This window comes from Ascaphus truei, chromosome 1 (genome assembly GCF_040206685.1).
Source record: "Ascaphus truei isolate aAscTru1 chromosome 1, aAscTru1.hap1, whole genome shotgun sequence".
NCBI classification, from domain to species: Eukaryota; Metazoa; Chordata; class Amphibia; order Anura; family Ascaphidae; genus Ascaphus; species Ascaphus truei.
In genome coordinates this window covers 26,881,580-26,909,111 of record NC_134483.1, presented here as the reverse complement: position 1 = coordinate 26,909,111, position 27,532 = coordinate 26,881,580, and the positions used below count along the sequence as shown (strand labels likewise).

The 27,532-nt window shown below is 47.1% G+C and overlaps 1 protein-coding gene across 1 annotated transcript in view; it reads right to left on the bottom strand.

Annotated features, from left to right (window-relative positions):
• LOC142468858 (uncharacterized) overlaps positions 1-27,532 on the bottom strand; it is a 44,870-nt gene that overhangs the window by 6,161 nt on the left and 11,177 nt on the right. The gene's annotated exons all lie outside the window — the stretch shown is intronic.

Here is a 27,532-nt window from a genome sequence, read left to right as displayed (position 1 = left end):
CAAAATTGTCAATAGAATTGTTAAATGATCCCGGCAATGCCTCCGACTCCGTCAGCAAGTCCACAAGAGCCTCTGTACAGATATCTTCCTGTGTACTAGTAATGAATGTAGACCTCGCTTGTACTTTATTTTTCTCCTGAATATTAAAATAACGTTTTAGAGTAATCTTTCTAATTAAGCTATTAAGGTCCACAAATAATTGGAAGGCACTGGGACCTGTATTTGGTGCAAAAGAGATTCCCTTTTCCAGAAGTAGTGATTGGTATAAAGATAACGGAAAAGTAGACAGATTAAATATTCCACTACTCTCTGGAAGGGTTAGCTCTGTTTTGACCTCCTTTTTTCTCTGGACGACTCTGCCCCTTCTAACTCCTGCTTATATCTGCTTATTGCATGCTATGTTTTGGGGCTGGGGAGAAATGCTTGACTAGGGAGATGTGAATTGATTTCATAGTGTTTTCACTAGAAATACTCCCAAGGGAACGGAAGCTTTGTTCCCCCCCCCTTGTTTGGATGTTTTCCTGATAAAAAGGAAAAGGCACAATAAAGCCTTATTATAATTTCACATTATAAAGCCTCCTAATTGCGTACCTCTGTGAACGTCCGTCCACATATGGTGTCAGAAGTGAGATAAGAGGTGTCTTTGTAGTTAAAAAGGACCGGAGAGTTCTATGTGAAAATTTTTTTATGCTTTTTGCCTACAAACAAGTCTGAGAAACATAAAAAAAAAAAAAAAACCTCATGCAGCAGAGAATGTTGGAGAAAATGTGAAATCCTTTATATTAAGTGGGATACAATACATACTAACCCACAATTATTTTAACTATGATGGAGATTACTTCCTCCAGACATGCGGCACCGCAATGGGCACCCAGTTTGCACCTAGCTATGCTAACCTATTTATGGATATGTGGGAGCATGGCTACATATGGAACAACAACCCACATGGTGCAAACCTGGTGCTCTGGAAGAGATTTATCGATGATGTGCTGTGTGTCTGGAGGGGGACGATAGAAGATCTAGAATTGTTTAAATTGTATTTGAATAATAATCCCTTTAATATAAAATTTACGTTTACCTGTAGTAGTAAAAGTATTAATTTCTTAGACTTAACCTTGTATGTAGAAAATAATCAGATACAAACTAAAACATACCATAAGGAGGTGGATGCTAATACGTATCTTTTGGCTTCTAGCCACCACCATCCAAAATGGATTCAAAATATCCCACAGGGGCAAGCCCTAAGAATAAAAAGAAACTGTTCGCAGAAAGATGTTTGTACAAACCAATTAAACTCCCTTAGAGAAAAATTTCTTGAGAGAGATTACAGCAGGGAAGGGGTTAATAAAGCTATCCGTGCAGTTAAAGATATAGATAGGTCAAATCTTATTAACCCTAATAATAATAAAAAGACGCCAACTGTACAAGGAGAATTTATCCCCTTCATCACTAAATTCAAAAGTATGGCCCCAGAAATAAAGAAAATTATAAACAAGCATTGGGGGATCCTCCTGAGAGACCCAATATTGAACACATTCCTGCCAGAATACCCACAAATTGTTTATAAACGTGCTGACAACTTGAAAAGTAAATTATCACCTAGTTGTCCCCTTAGTGGGCCTAAAATAAGTAGCACCATGTGGTTATCCAACCTGAAAGGTTTCTTTGCATGTAACAAATGCATAGGTTGTTCTTTCAGTGTTAAAGGCAGTACATTTCAATCAAACGTGACAGGCAAAAGTTACGATGTAAACACTTTTATTAACTGTAAGAGTAAGTACTGCGTATACTTATTAGAATGCCCCTGCGGGTTACAGTACGTGGGGAGGACAGGGAGGAAGCTCCAACGTAGATTGGCAGAGCATGTTTACAATATAAAAAGGGGGTTGGAAACACATAGTGTGTCTAACCACTTTAAAAGTAAACACAATCAAAATCCAGAGGGATTGATATGTAGGGGCATAGAATGCCCTAAAGCCAATTGGAGAGGAGGGGACAGGTTAACCCATTTATCTAGAAGGGAGACCTTTTGGATTTATACTCTCAAAACCTTGTCACCACATGGTTTAAATATAGACTTCGATCTGGCCTCCTTTTTGATAGATTAACCCCTCCCTGTCTTATACAATAATCAATCATGCAACAATTGTTTTCATTTTGTAATTCTATATCTGGAAAGGCAGGAAATTTCACTTTTATGAGCTTGGTGCATTGCCACTTAATCCCAGGGATGATTCCCTAGTGGTTTACATCATGTAAGTAGTATGTGTGCAATTTTATTCAGTTTATCTGCTTTTTAATCAATTAGATTGTAATTAATATACATCACCCTAGAGGGTATATATATCAGTAGGTAGCAACTCCCCCCTCATCCACTGATGAAGTGACCACATTGCGTCACGAAACGCGTCTGGAGAGGGAGGAGCTAGAACTGACACGGTCATCAGGAGCAGAGATATCAGGAGAGATGCCATAGTGTGACGTCACTGAGCTACGCGCGGGCTGACGGCAGTTACTCAGAGAGGAGAGCAGAGCACAGTGTGTAGTGCTGGCCACCTCAAGCTGAGATAGAGATAGCAATAGCAAATAGAGGGGGCGGATCTTGCAGAGCAACTGCATAGAGATAGACGCCACTTCAGGGTTTGCAAATAACAAAAGTGCCATCATCCCAGAAGCCTGCTATACCTGATTGTATCAAGCTGCGGACAGCACGTTGTCAGCTGTTTTAACACAGCCTGGTTTATGTGAGTAAGCATTTGGCTGTTTTTATTTTTCATTGTAATAAATTTTTATCAATTTTCACCATCATCTTCTATGTTATCTCCTTTCTGGGAACACATGGGAACCATGTCTGAGTGGTAATGCTGTGAACAGATAGAAAACCTGGATGAATGACATACAACACGTGGGATTCGTGATATCTGAAAGAGAAGAGGTTTAGAGCACAGATTGTCTCAAAGGAACAACAACACAGAAAATCTGAGGAGTCCGGAACTAACAGCCAGGAATTGAATCATCATCTCTCCATCAGCTGGAATATTGAAAAGAACTTTCCATATCCATTTGGACTAATCATTGGACTGGGGTATTGTTGTAGCCTGGAGCGCCGGGTCATTGCATTTTTGTATTATCATGCAGCAGAGATCAGAATTAAAGGGACACACCACTGCACTGAAACTTACACTGCATTGAAACTTACAAAAACACAGATGGACTCTTTACCCCAATCCCAAGAGGAGAGAGACTGCTGAAGCAGCTAAAACTTTATTTGCCTATCACAAAGCGTAATATGGTCATTGAAATAGGGGTTTCAAGAAGTGAGTCAGCCCTTGAAACGGGATAGGTGTTTGTTGTTTTCAAAAGTTTCACTGATGGTGACCCACGAGTGGTACTGATTTTGCAAATAAAGGTTGCCACACCGCATAGGGCTACCAGCTGTGAATGGAGTATATGCAGAAAAGTGTGAAAATTGATACAAGACTGTGCTGAAGCAAGGGCATATTTAGCAAACAAATGCTGAGTGTAAAATTGCCCTATAAAGGAAAAGGTTTTTCAAAGCCAATTGCTGAGTGTTGATTCCACTGCAAATAATGTTTTTTTTTTCTGCAAGTAAAAAAGTATGCCTATTATCTTGGGAGCAAAACAGACACCCAAAGTGCGAAGTGGGAATGCCATAATACCCAAAGATGAGACTGAAAATTACTTAACTCAGGCAGAAAACCAAATTCTGTTGCTGAAGCAGAGGGATTGCACCTAGCAAATAAATGGTGTATAGCAAATATACTTTTTTACCTAGCAACTGCACAATCTTGTATACCTGATAAAAGAAAATGCATGCACAGTACTGTTGATATTGGAAAAAAAAAAAATTACCCAAGAAAGAAAAGTCTACAGAGATGCCTGTGCGAGCTACGACCTCTACAAGCAAAATATGCCCATCTGTAGGACTACTACAATTGGGAGTTCTAGCAAATACAGTGGCAACAGCTGCAATAGCGCCTCCTGAGGTCAGGAAGAAAATTACACCTGATAGCCTAAAAATGGAGGACAAGATGCAGCGTTCCTGTAATGAACCCTACCCCACGGAAGAGTGGCCCTTCCAGTCCAATAAAGAGGATGACATCTCTCACGGGGAACCCGAACCGAGTCACACCCACAAAACACCCCAAGAATGGTGGGGGTGCCTGTACTCGGCATGAACAGAAATGACCGCTCTCTTTGATGACGAATATGATCAGCAGGAGACAGAGCGGGAGCAGTGGATCACCGAATATTTCTGTCAGCTAAAGCAGCTGCAAGAAAAGCCTGGCATACAGAGACGGCACACTTTATCCTCACTTGGCTAGTGCCGCAAGCCGGGAGATTTCCAGGCTTGCTCGTTTCTTTCCCTCGGCGTGCTGCGCGTCATCGATGGAGCCCTGGTGCCCTGGTGTACCGCGATGTGGGGGATTGTGGTGGGGCGCTTGGGGGACCCGGAGGACCCGGAGAGGGGAGGGGGAAGCCCTGATCGGAGGACCGATCCTCCGAGGCTCCGGCGCGCGCCCGGTTTCTGTCGCGGTCGAGACCGGGCAAAGGTAAGAATAAACTCGACCGCGACAGTATATAATGAAGCTGCTAAAATTTCAAATGAAGATGGAGACCCCAATATCCCTGAAAGGATGGTGTCATCCAAATCAAAAAGGCGGAAAAAGAAAATGAAAAGCGGTTCTTCACTTACCGTGGAAGTAACAGACCCGTCCGCAGATCCTGTGGAGAAAATGGGAGACAGAGTTGCCCTGCAGCCTAGAGAAAATGGAGAATTTGTCCCACGGTTAACCGAATATCCAGAGGGCCCAAGGCAGAAGTCGGGTACCCCAAAGAAGTGTATGTCCGGTGCCAACAGTGAGGAACCCTCAACCAACCATCCCAGGGAAGCGGAGCCAGAACCAGTGAGTGACGATCCCTTGACCAGCCCTGAAGACTCCCTGAAAATTGCCAGGCGTGACTGTGATCTACTTCGAGAACAATTGAAACTTGAGAGAGCAGATAATACAGAGCTATAGAAAAATAATGTGAGGCTACAAAAAGATGTGCTCACAATTTACTCTTTAGCCAGGACAGAATTGAACGATCTCAAGACTGAGCTAGATACTGCAAAGGCTACTATTTCCGCCATGGATGAAAAGCAGAGCCAATCTGCTAAAATGGTGGCTACGCTAAAGCGGAAGTATGAGGAGGCACTGAAGCAGATGACAGTCTTCCAGAAAGAGGTTCACACTCTTCGCATAGAGATGAATGCCTCAACACAGGAGATCAACAGTGTCCGGATAGAAGTGGACGTATCTCAGAAAGAGGTTCAGACACTCCGCAGAGCACTGAATGCCTCACATCATGAGACCACCAGCTGCCGCACAGACCTGGAAGTTTCCAGAAAGGAACTACACAGTCTCACTGAGGAGCTGGACATTGCTAAAGAAACTATTGGTAACCTTGATGTAGATCTCAAAGTCTCTCAGAAGGAGCTTCAGACCCTCAACCTAGAGAAGGAAGTCTCACGCCAGGAGATGGTCATTCTCAAAGCAGATGTGTGTAAATGGAAGGAGGACTGCAAAGAAGCCCTGAAGAATACAGAGACTGAAAAAGGAGAAAATTCAAGATTAAAAAGAGAAAACTTAAAACTGAAAGAAGAAAATTTTCAGTTAACAGAAGAAGTCAAGGAAAAGTTTGACGCAGAGCACCGACTGCAGAACCAACTGCAAGGTCTGCGTACACTCCTCCAGTATGCTGAGGAGAAGCAGCAAACGCTACAGGAAGAAAAACTGCAGGCTGCTAAAGAGGTACAAGCGCTGCAGGAACGTTTGAATACCCAGTACGTCCCCACAGAGCAGTATGAGGAGCTAAAGGCCATGCTGCATGTCTTCAGAGCAACGTTGGAAGCGGAGCTTCGATACCAGGTGACTATGTATGAGAGGGAGCGTGAGAAGGCTCAGAAACTGGAGCAAGAGCTGGAGAGACAGAGAGACTGTTCCATTTCCTTGAGTCAGTACACCAAGGAGAAAACAGACGCAGCGGCAACCTTGACGACAAAAATTACAGAGCTCCAGAATATGAAGGAGACTCTGATACAGATTCCTCCAATACGGAAAAAGGTATTGGCTCTGGCCAAGCACCAGTATCCCACAGTAACTAATTGTCAGGATTTAGCATTCTCCACGCTCCTCACACAGAGCGCTCCCTCCCCGCAGGGAGCCCCTGGACACACAAAACAATCCTGCCTTACCGGCCTCCACGGCTCCCCACCCTGCCGCCGTCGCGGGATCACTCCCCTCGGCGATTCCTCTGTACAGCGCTGCGCGCCCACACCCTCCTGCACGCACACCTGCACCATCCACTTGCTCGGTTCACGAGCGTACACGAGTTACGGAGCACGCTCAGTCTGCACACTCTTATTCCCGTCCCCCGGACCTCAGGATCCGCCCCCGCACACTGCACGAGCATACTCAGGTTACCAACAAGACTCACCTGGCCTGTTATGCCTGCACCAATCTGCAGTGTCTCCCTGTAGCTCTTCCTGTCCCGCCTCTGTTCCTAATCGGACCTTCCTGCTTTATCTAGCTCCTCTCTGCTCTCAGTCTTTGCTTGATATAGTCTCTGTCTGGAAGTACTTCTCGATTCTCTCAGTGTTTTCACAGGTTCTGACGCGGCTTGTACGACTACCCCCTCTGGCTCTCGATCTCGGCACTCCTTGGACAACGCTCACTCTGGTAACCCCTTGAACACGGCTTGGACTACGACCTATCTCCACTCTCCACTCCCTGACCTCGGCAAGGCATTCATCACTCTATCTCTACAACCGGTACCGGCAAGTATTGTCTACCTTACTACACCTGGCCTGGCAACGCTTCATACCACACTCCAGACACGCTCCCTTTGCTGCGGGTGCGTGTATTACCACTTCCCCCTTCAGCTCAGGGGACGGGTCTGGTCTGCGGGCAGCACCGGCGTAACATTATGTCGAGCCCACAAGACGCAGACCAGACCGAACTACAGCAGTTTCTCTCTAATCTGCTTCAGCAAAACCAGGCCATGGCAGATCAAATTGTGGCACTTACACGCCAGGTCGCAGTACTCTCAGACAGGGTACCGACCACGACCCCGTCAGATGTAAGCCCCCACTCCGCAAGCGCAGTTAGCAGCTCAGATGTAAGGATTCCTCCCCCCAAGCCTTATGCAGGTGAACCGCAAGATTGTAGGGGTTTCCTAAACCAGTGTAAGATGCAGTTTGAAATGGCCCCCCATCTCGCAAGAAGGTAGCCTACATTTATAACCTCCTCACTGGCAGCGCCCTGGCTTGGGCTTCCCCGGTTTGGGAGCGACGTTCTGACCTTACACAAGATTACCCGGCATTTAAAGCCGAGTTTCAACGGGTATTCGATTCCCCTGCTCGTCGGGAGATGGCTTCTGTTTCTCTCCTCCAGATCACTCAGGGACGGCGGATGGTGACACAGTATGCTGTGGAATTCCGGACTCTAGCAGCCGAGACTAACTGGGGACAAGAGGCTCTCATCTCTGTATTCTGGCAAGGCCTGGCAGATCCCATCAAGGACAAACTCTCTCGCCAATCCAGGCCAGATCAACTGGAGGTCCTGATTGATTTGGCCGTCCAAGTGGATCAATGCATCCAGGTACGCCGCTCAGAGCGTCAGCGCACTCGCTTCCATAACTTTCAAGTTCCGTTCTCCAGTACTCTCAGCAGCACTCCTGCTCCCCCAAGTGCTACCACACCTCTTCGTCCTGCACTGGAGTTGCCAGAGCCAATGCAATTGGGGGTACAACGCATCCGCACACCGATACGGTAGTTCCGCCACGCCGGGGGATTGTGTTTCTACTGCGGATCCATGGAACATCTGGTTTGGGAGTGTCCACTGTGTCCGGGAAACGGAACACCCAGTTAGTACAGAGGGGCTCTCTCTGGGTGTAATGTCTCCAAGTCCCCTTCATAAAGATGAACTCCCTAAGAAACTTACATTTCCAGTCTTCCTTTCAGGCAATAAGTTCAAGACTTCTACCGCCGCTTTCATTGACTCAGGAGCTGGAGGAAACTTCGTGGATCTTGAATTTGCCAGGGTAAACCGCATACCACTAGTGAGAAAGAAGGTTCCCATCGCACTCGTCGGTATCGATGGACGTCCTCTTACCCCGGCCCACATCTCCTTAGAGACGGCTCCCTTGCTTCTGTCTTCACATCTGCACAAGGAGACCTTAGTTCTCGATGCCATTCACGCTCCTGGGATACCCATCACCCTTGGTCTTCCTTGGCTACAGCTTAACAATCCTCTCATTGACTGGACTTCCTGCGCTCCCATTTCCTGGAGGCCGAGGTCAGGCGAGACTCATCAACTGCTGGCCAATACCTCTGTTCCCGAAGTTATTCTACCTTCCGTTTACCATCAATTCCGGGACGTTTTCAATAAGGTACAGTCAGACCTCTTGCCGCCACACAGGACTTACGATTGTCCAATCGATCTAGTTCCTGGTTACTCCCTACCCAAGTCCAAGACCTACCCCTTGTCGTTACCAGAATCTCACGCTATGGATGAATATATCCAGGAGAATCTCAAAAAAGACTTTATTCGTCACTCCAATTCCCCAGCAGGGGCGAGGTTTTTCTTCGTCAAGAAAAAGGACGGGTCGTTGAGGCCTTGCATCGACTACAGGGGTTTAAACCAGATAACTATTAAAAATATTTACCCCCTTCCCCTTATTACCGAACTGTTCGATAAATTACAGGGGGCCAAGATTTTTTCCAAGTTGGATCTGCGTGGTGCCTATAACCTGGTGCGCATCAGGAAGGGGGATGAATGGAAGACGGCCTTCAACACGCGTAGTGGACACTACGAATATCTGGTAATGCCTTTCGGCTTATGTAATGCTCCCGCTGTCTTCCAGGATTTCATCAACGACGTCTTTCGGAAGGTACTCAATGTTTTTGTTATTGTATACTTGGATGATATCCTGATTTTTTCCAAAGGTCTCCAGGACCACATACGCCACACCTCCTACGTCCTTTCCCGTCTCCGTGAACACCATTTGTATGCCAAACTGGAGAAGTGTACCTTTCATACGACCTCTACTCCGTTCCTGGGGTACATATTTTCCGATGAGGGGTTTATGATGGACTCCGGTAAACTTCATTCAGTCACTGAATGGCCAAGACCCAACTCTCTCAAGGCCATACAACGTTTTTTAGAGTTCGCTAATTATTATCGTAAGTTTATACGGAGTTTTTCCACCATTGTGGCACCCCTTACTGCGCTCACCAAAAAAGGAGCTGATCCTTCTGCTTGGTCATCCGAGGACATCACCGCCTTCGAGACACTCAAGGAAGCCTTTATATCCGCACCTATTCTCCGTCATCCCGACATTGAACCTCCCTTCGTCCTGGAGGTCGACGCTTCTGATTGTGGCGCTGGTGCCGTTCTTTCTCAGAGACCCACGCCCCAAGATAAGTTACATCCCTGTGCATATTTTTCCAAGAAATTCTCATCTGCAAAGAGGAACTATGACGTGGGTAACAGGGAACTTCTGGCCGTGAAGATGGCTCTTCAAGAGTGGAGACACCTGCTGGAGGGGTCGAAAGAGCCGTTTACTATCCTCACGGACCACAGGAACCTTCTTTACATAGAGAACGCTCGACGCCTTGGTCCACGACAGGCTCGTTGGGCCCTTTTTTTTTCCCGATTCGATTTTCACTTTTCCTATATCCCCGGGACCAAGAACGTTAAGGCAGACGCACTCTCCCGAATACATTCTTCTGAAGAGAGGCCAGAGGAATCTTTAGAGACTATCCTTCCGCATGAGAGGATTCTCGCCATGTCTTCTTTTAAGAATCTTGACAAGATTTTGCACTCCCAGAGACGCATTCCCAAGGACTTGGTCGTTCCCGACAACAAACACTTTGTACCTTCCAAATTTGTTCCAGAGGTCCTGTCTTGGGGTCACTCCTCTAAATCTGCAGGTCATCCAGGTTTTAAGAAGACTACTGATCTCATTCGTCGGAATTTCTGGTGGCCAAGGATGTCTCAAGATATTCTGGATTTTACCCGCGCCTGTCCCACGTGCGCTCAAAGCAAGACTCTCCGTCAAAAGCCTCAGGTTTTTCTGTTACCCCTTCCAGTTCCCGACTGCCCCTGGTCCCACATTTCGATGGACTTCATCGTGGAGTTGCCCAGGTCCAGAGGAATGAACACTATCTTGGTGGTCGTGGACAGGTTCTCAAAGATGTCCCATTTCATTCCACTTAAAGGATTAAACCACCTCCCCCGCCCTTGCTGATATCTTTATGGAGCAGATTTTCCGGATTCATGGGATCCCTTCGTCCATTGTTTCTGACAGAGGTTCTCAGTTCGTATCCAAATTTTGGAGAGCTTTCACGAAGAGATTGGGCATCTCTTCTTCTTTCTCTTCCGCCTATCATCCTCAGTCCAATGGACAAACGGAGAGAATCAATCAATCCCTGGAGAAGTACCTGAGATGTTTCATATCCGATTTCCAGGATGATTGGGCACAACTCCTCTCTTGGGCAGAGTATGCCATCAATTCTGCCAAAAACGAGTCCACCTGGGAGTCGCCCTTCTTTATAAATTATGGGTTCCACCCTTCCTGTCTTCCCATCCCCAACATTCCTTCTGGAGTACCTGCCATAGATGAACGCATTTCTTCCCTCCAAACCGCATGGTCCAGGATTCAGTCTACCCTTCTCAACTCCTCCCGCAGGTCGAAACTACAGGCCGATCGTCGTCGTCGTTCGGCACCCAGTTACAAACTAGGGGATTTGGTATGGCTCTCCTCAAAGAATATCCACCTCAAGGTACCATCTCCTAAACTGGCACCCAAGTTCCTGTGTCCTTTCCCTATTTGTGAACAAATCAATCCCGTGGCATTCCGGCTCCAACTACCACCCAGTATGAAGATTCCCAATGTCTTTCATGTGTCCCTCTTAAAACCATTTATCTCCAGTCACTTCTTTCCGGATCAGACTCGTAAACCGGATCCCATTACTGTACAAAATAACGAGGAATACGAGGTTCACTCTCTTTTGGATTCTCGCCTATCCAGGGGTCAGCTCCAGTTCTTGGTGCAGTGGAAGGGCTTTGGCCCTGAAGAGAGATCCTGGGTTCCTTCAAAGGACATTCATGCCCCGGCTCTTCTTAAGTCCTTCAGGAAAAAGTTTCCAGAGAAACCTTTCTTGGACCATCCTGAGGCCGTTCCTGAAGAGGGGGGTACTGTCAGGAATCGGCGTTCTCCACGCTCCTCACACAGAGCACTCCTGCCTTACCGGCCTCCACTGCTCCCCGCCCCTGCCGCCGTCGCGGGATCACTCCCCTCGGCGATTCCTCTGTACAGCGCCGTGCGCGCCCACGCCCTCCTGAATGCACACCTGCACCATCCACTGGCTCGGTTCACGCGCGTACACGAGTTACGGAGCACGCTCAGTCTGCACACTCTTCTTCCCGTCCCCCGGACCTCAGGCTCCGCCCCTGCACACTGCACAAGCATACTCAGGTTACCAACAAGACTCACCTGGCCTGTTATGCCTGCAACAATCTGCAGTAGCTCTTCCTGTCCCGCCTCCGTTCCTAATTGGACCTTCCTGCTTTATCTAGCTCCTCTCTGCTCTCAGTCTTTGCTCGATATAGTCTCTGTATGGAAGTACTTCTGGATTCTCTCAGTGTTTTCACAGGTTCTGACGCGGCTTGTACGACTACCCCCTCTGGCTCTCGATCTCGGCACTCTATGGACAACGCTCACTCTGGTAACCCCTTGAACATGGCTTGGACTACGACCTATCTCCACTCTCCACTCCCTGACCTCGGCAAGGCATTCATCACTCTATCTCTACAACCGGTACCGGCAAGTATTGTCTACCTTACTACACCTGGCCTGGCAACGCTTCATACCACACTCTGGACACGCCCCCTTTGCTGCGGGTGCGTGTATTACCACTTCCCCCTTCAGCTCAGGGGACGGGTCTGGTCTGCGGGCAGCACCGGCATAACACTAATGTCCGCAAGGACAAGGGTACAGTGAGAGTTGGGGACTCCACGCAACTTCAAAACAAAATTACGAAGTTTGAGCCACCAAAGAAAGCACTAGCCAAACCTACAGCTGCCCAACAGGCAACAAACAGAGGTAGGAGTGCAGAATCAAAGCCAGAAGAATCCTTAGCTGAAAAAGCTGAACTGGCGACTCCGTGGTGTGGAGAAGCGGCAGAAAGACCACTTCATGAGCAGATAACTCTAAGGGCTAGTCCTAACTGCTCTACAACTGTTGCCATATACTTTGTCTACAAAAAGAGGAGTGCCCGACACAACAGAATTCTCAAGACCGCGCACGTGATAAAAAGACTTTACGTGGAAAAAGTCCTCCTCGAGCGACTGAGGAGTGCTGATCTCAAGCATCTTCGGGAGGAGACAAAAATAAATTGGAGAAAGGGCTCCAATCCCAGCGGGACAGAGGGTTCTCTTCCTCCATCCACTATCATTCAAGTCACAGAGATATCTAGAATGAGAGTGGAAGGATGGGCTTTGGCCGTGGTAAGCCCGAGCTTCCCACAAACAGGGGAGGTATGTAACAGGGGACTTATCCCTGTTCAGTAATGTGCCTTTAATCCAGCAGTGTGGTGGTTAACCTCTGGTAGTTAATTACTAAACACCACCTGCCTGATTAGATGGCTTAGAAAGCCTGTCTTTTGAAACAGGAAGTGAGAACTCTTTAGCTGACACCTGAGCTGAACTTGGAGACACACTTGTCTTGAGCTCTGCCAAAAGATAGCAGAGCTGCTTTCAAGGCACAGGGAAAACTTCTAAACCTGTATGCTGACAAACCCTGAAGACAAGGGAGCTGAAGCAGGGACAGTAAAGATTTTCCCTCCAAACCACAAGGACTAAATAAGACTTCTAAAACCTGGGTGCTGATATTTTCTGTGCATGCATGGGTGCGGTTCCAGGAGAGCAGAGAAGCTTACAAACAGATAAGACTTTTATTCTTAAGAGACTGCTTATATCTGCTTATTGCATGCTATGTTTTGGGGCTGGGGAGAAATGCTTGATTAGGGAGATGTGAATTGATTGCATAGTGTTTTCACTAGAAATACTCCCAAGTGAACGGAAGCTTTGTTCCCCCCCCCTTGTTTGGATGTTTTCCTGATAAAAAAGGAAAAGGCACAATATAGCCTTATTATAATTTCACATTATAAAGCCTCCTAATTGCGTACCTCTGTGAACGTCCGTCCACAGTCCCCCTCTCTATCTTCAGGAAGCGTCTCAACCTCTAGCACAGTGAATCTGTTCTCTGGGGCCCGTGCAATACCTGAACCTTTTCTCAAGGTTTGTTGGACAAGGCGATGCATCAGACTGCCAGGTCCAGACCCACCGGCTTCCCCAGATTTTGCTTGGTACTTATCACTAGCTCGCACCTGTGGATGAGAATGAAATGTACACTTTCTATTAAAACTGTGCGATCTCTTCCAAACTCTAACTTTATCTGTGGCATAATCTTCTTTATCGCGGCTGAGTTTATTCTCTTTCCTAGCCACAACCTCCTGTTCAAAAGTTTTAACTCGTTTAATGGTTAAATCATCCAAATCTCTGAACTCTTTTCCTTCTGAGTATGGTGACAATAATGTCTGAATAGAGTCTATCTCAATTTCTAATTCTTTAACTTTAGTATCTATATTGAACCAGAAGCTTCATCAATAAAAAGGAACATGTATCCAGAGTATTATTAATCCAGCTATTGATGAAATCTGCATCTGTCTCAAATGTTGGACACTTACTGATCCTTAGACCCCGTGGGATGATTTTTCTATCTATATAATCTTGAAGTGAGTAGGCATCCCACCAATGGCGCATCTCATCCTTCATTAATTTCTCCAGTTTGAAAATTGTTCCTTAATATCTAAACCTGTATCAACAGATATATCATTGTCAAAGACTAGAGGGGAGGAGATCAAACCATTTCTTCTATTCTGTCTCTCCTTAGCTGTTTGCATCATTTTAGTTAGTGTTGTGATAGATTAATAAGTACCTGTGTCAACTTAAAAGGCTGCTACAGAGTGGTTATAGAGTATATACAAAGAGAAAATACAGTAGCGCCACTTGTGAGACAAGTGATATGAAACAATATTAAACTAAAAATTAAGAAAAATATATATAAACGACAATATATTAATCTAAAAAAAATATTACGTGCTAACAATAGTGATAACATATATAACAAGCAAAAACAAAAATGTAGAAAGTCCAACCCTTAGTGCAAGTCCAGAAAAATTTAAATTAGGAACAAGATGATTGCCAGGGATCCAAGGCTGCTCTCAGAAGGAATAACCAATTCCAGCAGAAATCTATAGAAACAGAAGAACAGAGAGCGCACGTCCCATAGTGTAAAAAAGTACATTTAATATTAAAAAGAGTACAAGGGGATTAAGGACACTCACAAAAGTAAAAGAATATTAAGGAGTTTGTGATATAATCACCACCAACAGGGCAACATCGTCCTGGAACACATCAATGGATCGATTTCCAATCCAGTTCACCTCCAGCAGTTTTAGATGGATGAGAACGCCGTGTCTCTGCTTGTAATGCGATTTCAAGTTGTCAGCCTCAGATCAGCTCCATGCGCTCTCCGGCCATAAAGTGCGCACTTGCGTGATGACGTAGTGTTGTGATGACGTACCCTGACGCGTTTCGTCACTACATTGACTTTTTCAAAGGGAATACTAACATGGTGGAGGACTCGGTCTTTATAGGCACACCCACAGAGAGGGGAGTGGTCAAAGGAGCGACCAGAGGCCAATCGTCAGTGCCTATTTAACAAGGCTAAGACACTGAAGATTAGCCAATAGAAACGCCAGTAACCGTCCCTGTATATAAGAAACAATGCTTTACAAAATACAGTATAATAATAGGCATATAAACCGCAAATAAAATATAATACAGTAATTAAAATCATATTACATATAAACAGACTAATTCACAGATAAAAAAAAAAAAAAATAATTGCAACACACAATAATAAAATACTTAACATATGTGTGTGCATGTACATGCGAGTGCACACATATAGTCATGTCCCACACACATACACATACACTATCAATGAAGGACCCACAATTGTAATATCTATATTCAGAAAATCATAATAAAAAATATATAATGAATAATAATAAAAACATGTCCATATGTAAATATAAATACACGTAGCCCAGGTCACTCATCATTCCATAAACATAAAAATACAGATAAATTCCATTTAATATATAGTGGAATATATACATGTGTGATCATGTATATAGAGGAGAAATGACCAACTCAATAAAACCATATGAGGAAACATATAGAATGCTTATTCCAATAACAATAGTACAAATTCTTATACTCCAACAAAAATGAATAGGGGAGTATTTTTTACCCACATGAATTCAGTGTTATTGACTTTATCATTGGTGTAGACTTCAAGGCTAAAACTATATAAAAAATCTAAATATGTATATTTATATGTTAATATATGAATATTAGACTTGGATTAGGAGAAGGGGGAATGGGGAGAGTAAACGGGAACAGAGGAGGAGAGTGGGGAAAAGGGAAGAAGAGAAAAAAGAGGAAAACAGAAAGGGGGGAAGGTGGGAGGGGGCGGGTGGGGGGGTGGGGGGGAGCGCGGTGAAGGGGAGGAAAGGGAAAAGAGGGGAAAAAGGAGGACTTAGGCGGGGGGAAGAATGGGGGATAACTGAATGTAACAGATGGAGGGGGTAGAGCAGAGTCAATGAAACCAGAGCTGGGTATTACACCAAAGTTCTGGTGTCCAAACATTCATTGAGTCCACCAGGGGTTAGAGTACCCAACTGGTGGATCCAATATGTCTCCCTACGACACAACATTTTGTATCTATCCCCCCCCTCCAGCAGAGGCAGGAATGTGTTCAATAACCATAACTAATAGGGAATCTGGATTCCTATTATGATAACATTTAAAATGTTGTGAAAGATTATGGGTACTGACACCATGTATCACATTCCTCCTATGCTCGAGGAAGCGGGTACTGAGGGATCGACTGGTGCGACCCACATATTTCTGGCCACAACCACATTGTAAAAGGTAGACAATATAAGTGCTAAGGCAATTAATACTGCCCCTAACCTCATATTTGCGACCTTTTCGAAGGGAGACAAACTCCGATGTGGAAGTCAGATGTTTACATGTGATGCAGCGGCCTTTACCGCACCTGTGGTTGCCAAACAGGCCCACAGGTGGGGCATTGGCAGCTGCATCAACCAATCTTAATTTACTCGGAGCTAGAATGGTTTTGATATTTTTGGCCAGGAAGAAGCCTTTTTGGCGAAACGGCCGTCAAGCAGAGCTGTGACAGCACCCCTACCTCCTCCTGACCCGTATGCTGCATTGCAAACTTTCAAGATTTTTCTCTGTGACACCGCTGATGCCCGAACCAGGGACGCTGGTCTGTATTGTGGGATTCCCCTACTGCCCTGTTCAATATTCATTGGCAGTGCGCTTTGTCCCTGGGTTGCTTAACCTTGACCCCTGCTTATCCTCAGCATGATTTCACCATTTGGGGACTTACTATGAGTACTATTAGTACATCATTTGGACTCCCACTCTTTGCTGTTCATTTCATGTGTACAGCATAGCACTGGTATCAGTCTATTTATTCTGTTTGCAGCACATTGTAGGGTCATTTGTATGTTTACCTGAGTGGCTTTGTTTACATTATATGATTCTTTTCTCAGCCAGTTAGGTATTTATGCTGTTTGTTTTACTATGCTCATTATTACACCTATTTAACATGCCTGTCATGTTCATGTCATTCTATGCAGTATTTAAAGTAGATTTTTCTCTTTTTGCTGCTTCATTAGCAGGTATTTGAGGTAAAACCATTTTTTCATGTGGTCTGGTTTGTTTAATTATTTTTTCTTAGATCGGCCGATCTCATCTGCATTACTGGGGGAATAAATATTTTCCCCTGGTTCTGCCATGCGAAATTTGAACCTTTATGTTTTGGGTTTTACCAGACCCTCATGTGATTTGGTGTAGAATTTATCACAGTATTTACGCACAGCAATTTACTATGTGGTATTTGTTTGGGTCTGTCTTGTGTGTTTTTGTATTACTCATTGCTAATAAAGTACATTTTTTCTAATTTTTCAATATATATTGTTTGAGTGCACCTTTTTGACCCTTCTTTTTCTCTTTTTTTACCATATAATTCTTGTGGGTCGGTAGCACCACCAGAGGGTAATTATTTACCCTGGTCACTGGTTATCCTAACAATTAGACCATATTGGGGTGATTTGATTGCGGCACCTATTTTGTGTTTAAATATATATATATATATATGTAACGGGTATTCCCTGTGAATACAGACGCTACTACCAGCTTTGTATACCTGTGTGGCTCTCAGGAGCCTAAGCCTCCGCTCGGGGAGCCTGAGGTACATACATATCACACAATCTCAAGGTGCAACTCCTCCACCTGCGATGGCTCCTGCCAGAGGAGGAGTGGTTCCACGCAGGATAAATATATATATATATATATATCACTCCACACACCGCATGTAAAATAATCAATGACTTTACTGTATAGAATATACTTATTCATATATCAACAGGTGTCCCTCTCTAGAGGAGACACTGACTACTGCGTCTCGCAGGATGCTCCCACCTGCATCGGGTTATCCCACCCCGTGTCCAATAACCCCACACAATATGTCCTGCACCCTTAAAGGGAGATGATATGTGTGACTGCGCAGCCACAAGTCCCATATTAATAATATATATGTAGGATCGTTGGTGCACTTGTTGATGGTTACCTGCTGAGTACTCCAGTGCCCGGGCCTGCCAAGGAGCTTCACAAAGGATCCGAAGGCTGATGAATACAGGAACTACCATCAGGGGCGATCCCACCCGGATGGCTGCTGCAGCGGCAGTGGAGGTCTGAGCCCAAACCTCTGGATGGACGCGCGGCGTCCGCTGTGTCCCTAACTGACTCTGTGCAGTAAGGGGCAGGGTCCCTAACCTGGGGCCTGTCCCTTCAACACTCAATACTACTGGTGACTCAGGGCTATCTGGGAACCAGGGGGCTGCTGGCCTACTGCAGGAAGTCACTGACTCCTGCACCCTACCTCCTTCCCCTAGCTGCTCCTGACGCCGACTAGCGTGGGCTCAGTGCGCCAAATGTATCCAATCTTCCCTGTAGGGAGATCCTACAGCCCTATTGGCTACCTGGCGTCACCTGACTCTGCCCCTGTGCACCCTGTGGGCTGTATCTTCTTGGGAGCTATTCTCCCTTATGGCCGCCTTGCGCTCACTTCCTTTGCGCATGCGCCAACCTCCGCAGTGGCCACCAGCTGCCGCGACCCATTGCGCATGCACAACTTCAAAGAAAATGGTGGCGCCCCTCGCAGGACCCGCCGGGGACCTCCGGAGCACCGGAGTGCTCTCTGCTCGGCCCCAACTCTCCAGGAATGCCGGCGGGGCTGCCGCTCGGCTCCGGCAGCCCCCACCATCAACGGAGGTAACGGGGGTCGCGGAGCAAATGGGGGAACTTGGCTACATCTTCCCTCTGGTAACAACCCCAACGTCCTCGCTTGGGACACATAACTTCAAAACTATATACATCAGTTATATAATAAAAATGTAGTTCAATTATATAACTTAGCACATTCGCATTTACTTTATACGATATTGCATAATTCGGTGAGCATCACAATCACAGATTGGATTTTGCTCTGAGACCACTGCTGAGCCTCATAATGGGGTGCCCCAATTTGATCAAAGGTTACCCGATTTGGAGGGTACCTGACTCTTTGGCTCCTTCAGAGCTGTTCTTCAGCAACTCCGTCTGGGGAGTAACATGTACTGTCCTGAGGCTCAGACTTTTCCCTTGAGGGGAGAAATGTCTCTGAACAGTCTCTGTTGATACAAAGCTCGGGCTCTTTGGATCCAAAGGCTGGCCTGTTGGTGCCACCTTAGAAGGCATTGACCTACGGGGCCCTTTACCCGTAGCTCCCTCGGGAGATGCCACTTCTGTGGAATAGTCCCTTTGAGAGGGTCCCTCCATAGGGTCTTCAGGAGTTTCAGAGTGGGTTTCATTATTTACAGTCTCTTGACGCATCTCTGATAAATCGGACTCACCGTTGAGCGGTGTGGCCAGTATTTCTGCTTCTTCATCTCCCACTTGGGGAATAGAAAGAACTTGATTACGATGCCAAACCTTTACCCGGCCGTCAGTGTCTTTCATGCGATAGACCGGGAGGCCGGGCATCTGTGACTCTACCTCATATACGCCGTCTCTCCACCGGTCCGCCATTATGTTTTCCGGGGGCTCCCAGATTACGAAGCAACACAGGACGTAGCTCCCGATACTTGACTTTATTGTCATATCATCTCTTATTGCCAGCATTCAGTTTAGCTGTAGACTTCTCAGCCTGTTGGTAAGCTTGCTGCAAACTGACATTTAGCCTTTGCACATACTTGAAATGGGTAGAATTGTGTATCCCATCCGTTGATACTCGAAGACACACATCTACTGGGAGTCTTGCCTCCCGCCCAAACATCAGGAAGTATGGGGAGAATCCAGTGGACTCATGGCAAGTACAGTTGTACGCGTGTACCAAAGCTTCTACGTGATGACTCCATTCCGTTTTCTGCGCACCCTTCAGGGTTTCGAGCATGTCCAACAAGGTCCTGTTGAATCGTTCAGGCAAAGCATCTCCTTCGGGGTGGTACGGAGTTGTCCGGGATTTGGCGATATTCAGCATTTTAAGTAGTTCTCGGATCAGAGTGCTCTCAAAATCCCGCCCTTGATGGGAGTGAAGTCGGTTTGGAAGACCGTAGTGAACGAAGAACTTCTCCCATAATATTTTTGCGACTGTGATGGCCTTCTGGTCTTTTGTGGGGAAGGCCTGCGCATATCGGGTGTAATGGTCCGTGATGACCAGCACGTTACAGATTCCTCGGTTATCAGGTTCAATACACAAAAAGTCCATACACACCAGGTCCATTGGACCAGAACTCTTGAGATGGGCCATGGGTGCTGCTCTGGTAGGCAAAGTCTTGCGTTGAATGCATCAGGAACAACGACGGCAGTGTTGTTCCACCGCTTCCCACATCTTAGGCCAGAAGAAACGGTCTCGCGCTAACCCAAAAGTCTTCTCTACACCAAAGTGCCCATGCTCATCATGTAGAGACTTCAACACCACATATCTCAAGTTTTGGGGTAGAACCAGTTGTCGCCTATCAGGGTGGTTGTGATATTGGACCACCCTATAGAGCAAGCAATTGTCTATCTCGAACTTGTCTACCTCACGCATTAGCAACGCGATCCGGTCTCGGGGAGCAGTTTTCAGTAGAGCGGGATTCTTTCTCTGAACAGCTTGCCGAATTATGATGTTTACTGGATCTCTTATTTGATACTGTCGCGGCCGAGTTTATTCTTACCTTTGCCCGGTCTCGGCCGCGACAGAAACCGGGCGCGCGCCGAGGTGTCCCGGGCGCGCGCCGGAGCCTCGGAGGATCGGTCCTCCGATCAGGGCTTCCCCCTCCCCTCTCCGGGTCCGCCAGGGCCCCCCGGAGCCCCCCACCGCAATCCCCCACATCGCGGGACACCAGGGCTCCCTCGGGGAGCCCTGCGCAAGCGCGCCATGCGCGCACGCTCCCGATGAAGCGTGACCGCACGCCGAGGGAAAGAAACGAGCAAGCCGGGAAACCTCCCGGCTTGTGGCACTAGCCAAATGAGAATAAAGTGTGCCGCCTCTGTAATCCACTAAATCCTTCCATTTTATGACTTTGTCATGGGTTATGTTCATTCCCTTGGGATCGCAGTAGGCTGTGGGAATAGCCTGCGACTGGCATCCTAACGAATCTGCAACTCATAGTTCAGAGAAGGCCACCTGATCATTGATGACGGCCGCTATGCTACACATTGCTCGCATCCCAGGCCCGGGGATCTCTTCCCATTCATCATCATCGGGGGTAGCACTTAATCCGGGTTGTCGTGATAGACCATCAGCTCCAATGTTCAAAGGCCTCGGCTTGTACTTCAGAGAGAATCTGTAGTTACATAGGGTTGCCAGCCATCGGTGCCCTGCTGCATCCAACTTGGCGGAAGTATTGATGTACGTGAGGGGATTGTTATCCGTCCTTACCTCAAACTTAACACCATAGAGGTAATCATGAAGTTTCTCTGTGATCGCCCATTTGAGAGCCAGGAACTCTAGCTTGTGAACAGGGTATTTCTGTTCACTGGGTGTCAGATTGCGGCTGATGTAGGCTACAGGCCGAAAACCCTCTGGGTGCTTCTGATGTAAGACAGCGCCCAGTCCATTGAGACTGGCATCCACATGCAGAACGTATGGTTGTTCTGGATCAGCATACGCAAGCATTGGTGCTTCAGTCAGGGTTTTCTTCAAGTTCAGGAAGGCCCGCTCACACTCAGACGTCCATTTATCACCAAACGGTTGATGGGCCGATGCAGCCTTCCTTCCGGTATCTTCAGGGTATATCTTCAACAGATTGTTCAGGGGTTTAGCTCGACTAGAGTACCCTTCCACGAAGCGACGATAATACCCACAGAAACCAAGGAATGATTGCAGTTCCGTGACATTCTCGGGACGCGGCCAGTTCACTACCGCTTCTACTTTGGCGGGATCGGAAGCAATTCCTTGAGCAGACACGATGTGTCCAATGTAGGTCAACCAACACTTGTCGAGGGATAACTTCAATCCTTCTTTTCCAAGACGGTCTATCACCTTCAGCAGCCTCTCTTCGTGCTCTTCCAGGGTCTTCCCGAAGACAATGATGTCATCCAGGTAGACAAGACACTCCCGAGGGATCATGTCCCCGATTGTTTTCTCCATCAGTCGCTGGAAGGTAGCAGGAGCTCCACATATACCTTGGGGCATACGTGTAAATTGGTAGAAGCCCAGGGGGCAGACGAAGGCTGTCAATTCCTGGTCCTCTTCACTCATAGGTACCTGGTAGTACCCAGATCACAAGTCGAGCACGCTAAACCATTGGCTCCCGGTTAGAGCATTCAGGATTTCTTCAATGCGAGGGAGGTTGTATTGATCAGGTACCGTCCGATTATTCAGAGTTTGATAATCGACGCACAATCTTACAGATCCATTCTTCTTCCTTACCACCACTATGGGTGATGCATAAGGACTCCGAGACTCCGTCAATATCCCAGCGGTCTCCATTTCCTTCAGGACGTTCCTTACATCGTCCACATCCCTGGGGGCGATGCGGCAAGAGCGTTCACGGAAATGAGTGGCGTCACTCAACCTAATGGTGTGTTGGGCGCTGCGACTGCGGCCCACATCCATCTCGCTGGTGGAAAATACCGTCCTTCTTTCATTCAGCTTGGCCGTCAGTCGATCTTTCCACTCAGTTGGCAGCGTCGAGTCTCCGAAGTTGAAGTCCAGATCGACTAACTGCTCACCCACTGCAGCGGCGTTCACCTGGGGCACTGTTTCTACCGGGCTGATGGGATATATGCTGCCCAAACTTTGTCCTGCATCAATGTCCATCGGGAATGGAGAGATATTTTGAACATACACGTAGGTTCGTAGAGGAATTTTGGTGGTCCACTCTCTCACTTCAGGTATTACCCTATACCCTCTCTGGGTCTCTTCCTCCAGGGGTACTCTCCAGAGAGAACAGATGATCGGTCTCATCTCGATCCGGATAACAGCACCAGACGGCCATGCGTTGCACTCCCCCTGGTAAAATGGTTGTCAGTCCGCGTTGACGATTGTAGAGGTCCCCGTGACGCTCTAAGGCACATACTCTGTTGCACTCCTCTCTCAGTACAGGGTCAAAAAGTGGATTGGCCAGTGGCAATTCATTGGTTTCTTTCAGGTAGGCTCTGATTAAGGCTCGCACTATATCCGTATTGGTTCCCAAGATGACCGGGTACTGACAATCCCATTGATGGGGTAATCTTCATTGCTCAACCCCGTCACCTTCATATGTTCCGCCAACCGCAGGGGACAGTGCTTAAGGTGTTGGTCATAGAATTGTCGGTAGATTATGGTCACTTGGGACCCGGTGTCCAGTAAAGCAGAGACATAGACTCCTTCTACTACCACACGCATGATGGCAGAGAGGCCTACCTGACAGTTACCATCCCCGGATGGAATTCCATCCTCTGGGCTTAGGTCCGTAGGGGCTTCGGGAGGCGCAGGGGTGGCCTTGGATGTCCGGGCTTCTGTGGTCTGTATCCGACAGATCATGGACCTAGCCGAGCTTCCTTTACTGGGCGTTTTCTTTTCTTGGGTGTCTCCATCTCGGCACTCTCTGGATAAATGGCCTTTCTGTCCACAACCATAGCAGACGATATCTTTAGGATCTAGTCATCTTGGGTAAGTGGGGGAGGATCTCCCCGAAGTCCGGCCTTTCGTCGAGGGCGACTTGGGTGGCTCCTCTTCCTCTTTGACAGGTTTCTTGATCTGGTGAGCGGAGGATCCCGGGAAGTCACTCGCAGGGGGCTCTTTGACCTTGGTGCCTGTATGCAGCTTGGTATAGGCTTCATTCCCTTTGACGATCCCCAAAATGTCCATGAAGATAGGGGGAGGCCCCTCCATTAGTGAGCACCTGATCATGATCACTATGTGATGCGTGGGAATGGCCCCTCGGAGGAACTGTTTGCGCCGGTATTCGTCCATCTCTGAGGCTAGGATGAGGCCGCAAGTTCGCAATTTCCACAGGACTAGCTGGATTCGTTGAAGGAAATCTGACAGGTCTTCCTTCTCCTTCTGTCAGAGACATAATATTTGAACCACAGCTCACTCTCCTCTTCATCTTTGCCATAGATCTGGACCAACAAGTCTACCATCTGATGAGCAGAGAGATCAGGGGCTTGGTCGCGCTGTGCGCTGACCATGGTGACTGCTGGGGGTCGGAGGCTTTCCAGGATTCTCTGACGTCTGACCGTTTCAGAGCAGGGCCATTCATCGATCACCTTCAGGGTGTGTTCCTTCCAAGACTCGATGCTTTCCTCGCCTGCGGGGACAGGAACCATTCCTGAAAATGCCTTCAACTTCCTGTAATTTTGGGCTTGGGCGGATGTAGTTATCGCTTCCACAAGCTGTGGGAATGTCACTCCTAGCATGGAGCCGCCACTGTCTGAGGAACTTGCGATCCCCGCTCCCTGACTGTTAGAGGTTGAGGTGAAGCTGTTCACTAACCGATTAGGGACCGGTGATGTTGGTGGGCTACCGGCCCAGCTGGGGGCCCCTTGCCTAGCATCAGAAGAGTAGGTCACTCGGGGTAGAGACATGTCTGATCTGATGGGTGTACTGGCAGCCATATCTTTGTTTTCCCAACCCGCATGTCTGGTAAGGGAAGTTACGTGACTGGAAACGGTTCCAGGGTAAATTAGAGGGCACCCTTGCAGTAAAGTCTCTGGTAGATACACTACTCGTGGGCCTCTATCAGGGGGTATAGCTTGTTCGGTGGCCAGCAATAGGGTGTTCTCTTGCCGGTCAATGTTGTAGTGCTTGCTGATGAGGTGGGCGCCCGGCCAGACCAGGTAATGTCCTTACTGCGCTGCAGACAGTAAACATGAATACATCGGCATGTACCCCGTCTATGGCGACTACGTGTCGCAGGAGCTCTCCTAGCTTTTCGGCCCAGTCAGCCACTTGTTGGGGCATGAGCGCAGACATGCTGACTGATAGGATGCTACGTGAACTACTGAGTAGGGAACCCCAGGGCTGACTCTCAGCAGCGCCTCCAAATGTAATGGGTATTCCCTGTGAATACAGACGCTACTACCTGCTGTGTATACCTGTGTGGCTCTCAGGAGCCTAAGCCTCAGCTTGGGGAGCCTGGGGTACATACATATCACACAATCTCATGGTGCAACGCCTCCACCTGCGATGGCTCCCGCCAGAGGAGTGGTTCCGCGCAGGATAAATATATATATATATCACTCCACACACCGCATGTAAAATAACCAATGACTTTACTGTATAGCATATACTTATTCATATATCAACAGGTGTCCCTCTCTAGAGGAGACACTGACTACTGCGTCTCGCAGGATGCTCCCACCTGCATCGGGTTATCCCACCCCGTGTCCAATAGCCCCACACAATATGTCCCGCACCCTTAAAGGGAGATGATATGTGTGACTGCGCAGCCACTAGTCCCGTATTAATAATATATATGTAGGATTGTTGGTGCACTTGTTGATGGTTACCTGCTTAGCACTCCAGTGCCCGGGCCTGCCAAGGAGCTTCACAAAGGATTCGAAGGCTGACGAATACAGGAACTACCGTCCGGGGCGATCCCACCCGGATGGCTGCTGCAGCGGCAGCGGAGGTCTGAGCCCAAACCTCTGGATGGACGCGCGGCGTCCGCTGTGTCCCTAACTGACTCTGTGCAGGAAGGGGCAGGGTCCCTAACCTGGGGCCTGTCCCTACATCACTGGTGAGTCAGGGCTATCTGGGGCCTAGGGGGCTGCTGGCCTAGTGCAGGGAGTCACTGACTCCTGCACTCTAACTCCTTGCCCTAGCTGATCCTGACGCCGACTAGCGTGGGCTCAGCGCGCCAAATGTATCCAATCTCCCCTGCAGGGAGATCCTACAGCCCTATTGGCTACCTGGCGTTATCTGACTCTGCCCAAGTGCACCCTGGGGGCTGTATCTTCTTGGGAGCTATTCTCCCCTATGGCCGCCACACGCGCACTTCCTTTGCACATGCGCCAACCTCCGCAGTGGCCACCGGCTGCCGCGACCCACTGCGCATGCGCAGCTTCAAAGAAAATGGCGGCGCCCCTCGCGGGAGCCGCCGGGGACCTCCGGAGTGCTCCCTGCTCGGCCCCCACCCTCCAGTAACGCCGGCGGGGCTGCCGCTCGGCTCCGGCAGCCCCCACCATCAGCGGAGGTAACTGGGGTCGCGGAGCAAATGGGGGATCCTGGCTATATATATATATTTAGCAAACGATAGGGGGTGCCCAGTGCTACATCCAAATGACAGAAAATACATGGTAATAATTACAAGAAATAATGCTTCAGTACTAATAATAATGCTAATACTAATAATAATAAAATATGTTTCTTTAGTTAGATATTTTGACCAAAGCATCACAATCTTGCACATCAAACGTCAAGGTAAACCATAATAAGTGCGAGTCCCATACTACACTGCATCTGTTCCCTATACCTCTGTACACAACTGATTCAGTCAGAAATTAATTAACACTCAAGCCCTGCAAACTCAAACACTCACACCCACCTAATCCCTAAAGACACATATATACAGACTGGTCCCAAATACATATATACCGAATGGTCCCAATAATATATATATATATATATATATATATATATTCTGACTGGAATCAGTTGTATGGAGGTTGTGGCACCTCCCCCAGAGCTCACATCACCTCCCCCTTTTTAATGGTGGATCTCATTTTGCTGCAGGTAAGGAATCTATTATGTTTCTTCCCCCCTCATACTATACATACGAATAGGGAACAGATGCAGTGTAGTGTATACTGCCACGTCCTCCTATGGTGATAAAATGTATCCTCGCTGGGTTCTCAGCATCAACAGTTGATGTTAAAAGGCTGCTGTGAATCGATGTGCCTCGCAACAATGGCGGCGCCATGAGGAGCAGAGGGAAGAGGTGACTGTGAAACTAGGAAGCCTCCTGATTGATACACACCAAACTTCGATCCTGGCCTAACTCCGCTTGTCGTCAACGTGTGACTTTCTCACTGTTCATGACGAAATGCGTTGGCGTGTGATGTCAGCACGCGTTGACGCGCATACGAAAGGCGGAGCTAGTCTGTTCTACATGCGCTGACCCGCTGCTGTTTCAGATTGTCTCAAATGATTGTGTTTTTACCCAACATGTGAGTGTAGGTCCTGGTGACTACTCAATACTTGAATAAAGATTTCCTCAATTTTTACAGTATTATGCTATGGAGCTGGTGCTTCTTTTTGTTTGTTTATATATATATATATATATATATATATATATATATATATATATATATATATATATATTTCTCAGCATTTTAGGATCATTTTAATTCAAACAAAAAATATATTTAGAAGCCCACTCAAAGAAAACAGGTCATGTATTATTATTTAATACAAAGGCAGTGTAAATATTATTTATTGTAAGAACTCATGAGAGATTTTATACATTTAAAATTATGAAAATACAAGTAGATTTCAACAAAGCGATACATAAATACATAAATATGAAAAATAATTGTTAAACCTCTGGTCAGGAAAGGGGTGGGGGCTTTAGCTGTGCATGCAAATGCAATTTATATATATAACTTCTTAGCACTAATTGCATATACCACAACCTGTATATTCTGTCACTTGGGCTCAGAATTGGATGCATTATCTCTCCCATCTCTGATAAATAGAATATGGTTTTTACCCATCTCAGGGTAACAGAGATCAATCAAATCTCAGAAGTGCCATCATATCCAAGATGTACTGTATTTATATTTCA